General features: G+C 37.0%; 1 long non-coding RNA gene across 1 annotated transcript; it reads right to left on the minus strand.

Moving 5' to 3' along the window:
• Window positions 1-1,167: 1,167 nt before the first annotated feature.
• On the minus strand, window positions 1,168-3,267 carry LOC110905654. The gene is made up of 3 exons (XR_002573315.2): window positions 3,204-3,267; window positions 2,437-2,526; window positions 1,168-1,342 (listed from the first exon to the last, which is right to left on the minus strand). It is a non-coding gene; the product is annotated as an uncharacterized LOC110905654 (long non-coding RNA).
• Between the last annotated feature and the right edge of the window lie 4,149 nt (window positions 3,268-7,416).

Genomic DNA, 7,416 nt, shown 5'->3' on the forward strand with positions numbered 1-7,416 from the left:
ACCGAGTATTTTACCGAAGTCACTATTATTGCAACCCTTCCGGTATGCATTAAAATTTCGTTTTGATTTATTTGGTCGTCTTAGCGAATTTCATTGCTTTTATTCGACCAAGTCTTTTATTCCTTATTCTACCCCTTTGACTTGTCTGTGTGAATTTCATCACTTATGACAGTCAAACTCTATCCCCTATGCCTTAGCATTCACATTAGTTGGTTTGTATTTTTATTTACTTCAATCTTTGTCCCTTCTCTCGGGCTCGTTATTCTAACGTAATACGCTTCCGTCATCTGACTTGCGTTTATGTTTACCATAAAAAATCTTTCTTATTTGATTCATTTGGGTACCTTTTTAATTCGTCCCATTCACCCCGTCCTTACTACATCGGACATAAATGTGTCCATCATAAGAAGTTCATGACATCATGTGTTCACTACTTACTTGGCCAGAGTAAGCGATGGACACATGACACACATGACCCTTTATAATTTTCACATTGCGCCCCGTGTAAGTAACGCCTCAATTTAGTTTTATTGGACATAATATCCTGAGTAGGTATTCTATTCCGGTTTTCCAAGATTTTAATTAACATATGCAGCGATTATTCTCTACATATTTGTTGCATATTGCTATTTGTGCGATTAAATTTAAAATGTGCACCTGGTAATGCTTTCCCTAACGGGCTTTCCTTGCCATTAACCTTGTGCGCGGTCGTTACGCGATTTAGGTCCTTAGTGAGCATGCACAGCTTGTCATACTTTGGACCATTCTTTTGTCAAATCCGCAATTTGTTACATTCCCGCTATCTTCAGATGCGAGTGTCCTTTCAACTAAAACATTTACAAAGATTAGTTACGTCAATATCAATAAATGCTCAATTTATAATACAAGGCTTTCTACTATGCGTGTCAACACACGTAATTTCGTTAACTATATCAATCATTTTAATTGGGGTAACGTCTATTACACGATAACCCTATGTGTTGTTTATAACACTTTAATATGCTAAATCGTTTATATACGTATAACTTACCGGATTTGCGATCAAGCCTCGAACCGAACACACTTTACTCTTTAACCATGAGCTCTGATTACCAACTTATAAGACCCTTACTATTTTTAAGCGGATTTAGTTTTAGATCACGAATATAATCATGTAATTATATTTACAATTACATTGGAAAATACAGATTTATTTAAAACTTCTCTTAATAAAAAGAATACAACATAATGTATAAGTTCATCGTTTAGAAATAACGACGAAGCAACGTGCGGAAGCTTCATTTAACTATGTGTTCGGTTCTTGTATCACGCTTGATCCTCATCCGGAGCCCGTAACAATCACCTATGATCAAAACCAACGTAAAAGTTAGTTTTGATAGATTAATATCAAGTTATAACAAGGTAAATGGGACCTACGGTCTGAACCGTAGGTCACGCTATAGCCCAAAACAAACAAACAAACAAACAGCCCCTCCAGACCGTAGCCCACGGTCTGAACCGTGGGTCATGCTGCAGCCCAAACAAACAAACAGCCTTCCAGACCGTGGCCTACTGTCTGAACCGTGGGTCATGCTGCAGCCCAGCTATTCCTATTTTTCAGTTTTGGTCCTTTTTACGAAAACGGGCGTAACTTTCGAACTGTTTATCCGTTTAACCTCACGTTTCTTCCTACGTGATCGTTATTTAATTCTCCATCATATGAAGTTAAAATCCTACATCTAAATTCACAAAATTTTAGATTTCAAGCTCTCGGCTTGAAATTCAAATATAACTCTTTTTGACACGTTCATGATTATATCAAACAAACTTGTTTGTCGCCTTCGAATTTTCGTGAACATATTATTACAATTATTTCCTATTGTACAAGGTTCAAATCACAGGTTTTTACGCATCATTGACCCGTTTTTGCTTATAATCTTATCTTGACCCGTTAAGGGTATTTATGCACCTTTAAGTATAAATCTATATATAGGCGTACATGGCTCGAGTCAACATATAGACCCGTTTCAAAACCTTTCGCTATTAGTCACTAGTTAGTAGTGACGCGAACCTTATGATAATTCCTATGAACACAAAACTCAACAAGCGATTATCAAATGTTATTGTAAAATGGTGTTAACAACACAATTTGACCCATTTAGTCTAATTGATCATTCGTCCATATAAGATGGTATTTAATTTCCGTTTCACCCCTTTTAAACCTATCCCGGTTTTCTCTTTTTACTTAAAAACCGTTTTTTTTATTTGTTCGTCATTACATGACTAATTTGCCATTTACCTCTTTACCATATTTCATGATTTCTTACCATTTTCCCTTGTTTCGAATCGCATTAAATCGTGTCGGAACATCATATTCCAATCACTTAATAGAATTCATATACAATACTAGCAATTAAGTAAATTGTAAATAATGTAAGGGGCGTAAGCTTTACTTACCTCTCATTCGATTTCGCTCTTTCCCCGCGTTTTCAAGCCGTTTGACCCGCTTCTTTTCCCAAGCCGCCACCTAGCTCGCTTAGCGTCAAACTATCATCATCATTTACAAGGTGGTTAGTTTAGTCTTTAACAATCACGACTATTCCACCTTACTTTTTTTCTATGTCGAAACTACTATTCGACTTCTTCATTTGTTAACTTAACTTATCAAAAGTTAACTACCTTCGATCACATGGTTTACATAATTAAGTCTAAATCAACATGATATTTAGAACTCTTATCTTTTCATATTTCGCATAATTTGCCATATTATTCAAATGTGCGTTTCACTCGAAATTTCAACATTTTAGCTTTCACTTAGGCATTTTATCAAACACCTAATGGGCATAATTTTACACATTTACTAACTAGTTCATAACTAGTCATTTTTACCAAGATTAACATTAACATCCATATCGATCATGTATGAACAAGTACCCAAATCATGTAATTTGCTCGAGTGCCTAGTTTCTACTATCAAATATGTTGATCTTATACATGTGTATATCATCATCTTCACTACATAATCAAAACCCACTTGTCTAAGTGTGGTAAATCATCAAATAATTCAAATCATAGCAGTTTTACTTCAAATTTCTTCTTAGGGTTTGTTCCTAAGCAATCACACTTCATTAATTCGGCCATAGCCTCTACGATTCATGCATAGATCGCATCATGCAAAGTTAACTAATTTTCACAACTTCATGAATGTTAGAAATTCGACATACCTTACGATCCCCTTGACTTGGTGATCGTTTCTATGTATTCAAATCCGAATTTGGCCTTCGTTTGATCCTCTAATTTGAAGGTTTTGTTGAATTTAGGGTTTCGCTCCATGGGAGCTTGCTCCTGCTCGTGGTCCCGCACACACACACCCACTAGTGTGTGTGTAGTATTTTGATTTTAATAAAAATCAAGTTTCAATCCTCCTCTTTTGCTCCCTCTAGTTTGTAACTTTATAAACTAGGGTTATTACCCAAGTTTTCTTCATTGTTTTAAGACACATATTTAACTAGGTTGATATTCCTAGTTACTTGGTGGGTTCGGGGAAGTTATAACCCGTTTTATTTTAGGTCCCGTTAACTTGGGCCTCTCGTAACTTTATTTTCGTATAAACATTCTTTCGCCCTTTTTATTTAACATTAGGTTTATTTATTTAAATCCTAATATTTACCGGGTAAATTTTACCACTAACGGTATTTTACCCGTCTTTTAGTGTTAACGTGGTTTGATTACCAAACCCGTTTTCGGGGTGTTACACAAGGTTAAATAACTTTAACTTAATTTACCTAATACGGGCTTGGGGTATGGTATATAAAATACCGCTTGGTCCAGCATTGAATCTTTAATCAAGTAGGGATTAAATCATTGATATGCTCTGTTTTGAATTGTTTTGTTTGCTTAAAGCCTTTGGGGGGTTAATGACCATGTCCCGGATATCCTTGGCATCATCTTACAAGATGGCCACGACCTGAGCACGGGGTGTAGGCGTACACCCGTCAGTGCATAAATGAATAAATAATGTGGTGTGTCTATTGATCTTTAACCCGGTCTACGGATCGGGCTACTGAACGCATGAGAAACATGTAATTCGTTTAAAAGTATTATGTTCAAATAATTAGCCCAAGTTATAAAATTTTGTGCCACGTGCATTCAAATCAATTTTATTAAACTTTTCAAACTGAGTCGGTTGAATGTATTTACCAGTGTAAACTGACGTATTTTTCCAAAAAGGTTAAGTGCAGGTACTACACGAACTAGGCTGGCTTTCTCCTAGCGTCCACAATAAGTCTCGCAAGCTTGGATGTCAAACTGTTGAACAATGTTTCCTATTTTATTTTTGATCCCCCTGTGGATTATTTTCAACTGTTGTGATACTTGATGTTACAATTATATTCGGTTGAAATATATCTATCTTTTGCTTCCGCTGTGTATTTAAATATTGTGTTGTTTGACTGTAATGTTACCAACTACGTCACGATAATCCCCTACCGGGCCCACCGGTGAAACGTGGAAATATCTGGGTGTGACAAACAATAATGCTCCCTGTAACTTCAAGACGTTCAACTCAGCTAAGCCATCAAAGTTTTCTGGGACTCAAGGAGCGACTGCACTTCTGCAATGGTTCGAAAGTCTAGAGAGCACCTTCAGACGTGTTCAATGTCCAAACGAGCGAAAGGTAGAATTCGCATCTAGTGTCTTTGAGAAACGAGCTTTGACGTGGTGGAATGGTGTGATGAGAGATAGGGGTGCCGATGTGGCACTGGCTCAAACGTGGGAAGAGCTTCGAGCTCTGATGATGAAGGAATTCCGTCCTCGTCACGAGATCAGGGCCTTGGAAAGGGAATTCGACGACCTTAAGCAAGATAGCGGTGAACATCGAGCCTACACGGACCGTTATGAGGAGTTAAGTCTGTTATGCCCGAATATGGTTACGCCTTTGGATAAGGCAATCGAAAAGTACATTGATGGCCTCCCTGACCCAGTACAAGACATTGTGACTTGTAGTAACCCCACTACAGTTAGGCAGGCCATTGAGCTATCTGCTACCATGACTGAATCTCAAATCAGGAAAGGTAAACTTTTCCGAAAAGGTGATAAGAAACCAATCAAGGAATCGATACCCAAAGATGAACAGACTGGATCCTCCAAGAAGTCAAAGAAGCGAAAGGCTTCCCAGAACTTCGCTGTAGTTGCTCACAATGATTAAGATGCCCCCAACCAACCAGCTCAACCCCCTGCTAGGAAGCCATACAACGGAACTGCACCCTTGTGCGACCAATGTAGCCTTCATCATCATGCTAGTGTGAAGTGCCGCAAATGCCAAATTTGTGGACTTATAGGTCATACGGCAAGAGTTTGCCGAGCTGCTGTTGCACAAATCAAGCTGACAACAATCCTGCTCAAGCTCGTTTTCCACCAGGTTCTTGCTACAACTGTGGAGAGATGGGTCATTTCCGAAGAAATTGCCCAAAGCTTGCTAATGCAAATCCAGCACAAGGATGAGCATCTGACCGACTAGAAGACAACACCGTTTAGAAATAATCACGTCTTATGTATTATTTTCTTTTGTTGTCAAGGTCCATGAAACAATTGTTATCATTTTTTATAAATAAATCATTTATTTACATTGCAATGTATTTATGTGGCTGCATGTATAAACAACATATCCCCTACAATACCAACAATCAGGGAATCGTATTCCTTAAAGAAAAGACTACCCCCAAAATTCTTCCATTTTATGATCTCTTGCGTTTTCCACGAAAATCCTAAGTACCCGTTTCTTCCAAGGAAACGGAGTATAAGGCGCAAGTTACAACTCTGGACGTATACCCAAAATACCACTATAAATCCTTAATAGGGTACCTAAGGGTATTTCTGTAAGTCCTAAATTGTTGTGTACATTAATTCGAATGTTATGATTCCTTGTAATAAAAAAATCGAATTTTTGGAAGATCATCCTATCTTTTCAGATAGATTCTTGAGGACGTTGAAGTCCATCGACTGGGTTCCTGGTATACCTTGAATACCCATGTTCAAATCAGTGTTAAGTTAACAAAATAATAACAAATTAATTATGTGCTTATGTGTTTATGTGTTGACCCAATCAAAGTTGTCTCAAGCTTGTTCAAATTCTATCCTTTCACATTATGAAATACATTGTGCGGACTGTGCAAGGAATTACGTAATTATGGATGCATACATAATTATGGAATTCAGTGCATAGAAACCACAGCAAGTTTTATCATGTGTCTAGAGTTGACTCAATTCATTTCCATTTCTGAAGAACACCCATTGAGAAAAATGACTCATTCCGTTCATTTTCGTTTCTGAAGAATATCCATCGAGGGAAATGAATATCCTTGATTTTTCCTTCATTTCCATTTCTGAAGAACACCCATTGAGGAAAATGACTCATTCCGTTCATTTTCGTTTCTGAAGAATATCCATCGAGGGAAATGAATATCCTTGATTTTTCCTTCATTTCCATTTCTGAAGAATACCCATTGAGGAAAATGACTCATTCCGTTCATTTTCGTTTCTGAAGAATATCCATCGAGGGAAATGAATATCCTTGATTTTTCCTTCATTTCCATTTCTGATGAATACCCATTGAGGAAAATGACTCATTCCGTTCATTTTCGTTTCTGAAGAATATCCATAGAGGGAAATGAATATCCTTGATTTTTCCTTCATTTTCATTTCTGAAGAACACCCATTGAGGAAAATGACTCATTCCGTTCATTTTCGTTTCTGAAGAATATCCATCGAGGGAAATGAATATCCTTGATTTTTACTTCATTTACATTTCTGAAGAATGTCCGTTCAGAGAAATGATAGGATTATGCCTTGCATATCTTTGATGGGTTATTCTACGCAAATAGATAAACACCCTAGATTCCATGCAAGACAATTATTTAACACAGCGTTATAGACAGACTCCTACGAATAAAATTCGGGACGAAATTTCTTAAAGTAGGGGAGACTGTGACACCTGTGCCTCTGCGACCATCAAACAAATACCAAATCAATGAAATATTGTGTTTCATACTTGGGATTTGTATATTTATGTGTATCATGTGCACATATCAATTCTTGATCGATTTTGTGCTCTAAATCGCTTTCTAGAAGGTTATGCGCAAACTGATGCGTAAATATAACCAGTTTAATGCAACAAACACTCCGGAACAGTGACATAGGCTTAACATACCTTAAACAACCCTTATATAACTTAGAAATAAGTTTTGGATGGTTTGGTGTGTCGAAATCAAGTTTATTCGCTTATAGGGACTAATTTCGCCAAACTATGAAAGTATGCCAATTCGTACTGTAACGAATATTCCGAAACATGATAATCAGTTAAACATACCATTAATTTCCTTTACATAGCTTAGAAATAGGCTTTGAGGAGTTCGATATGCTAAAATAAACTTTATTGAT

The sequence above is a fragment of the Helianthus annuus genome, chromosome 14, assembly GCF_002127325.2.
Source record: "Helianthus annuus cultivar XRQ/B chromosome 14, HanXRQr2.0-SUNRISE, whole genome shotgun sequence".
NCBI classification, from domain to species: Eukaryota; Viridiplantae; Streptophyta; class Magnoliopsida; order Asterales; family Asteraceae; genus Helianthus; species Helianthus annuus.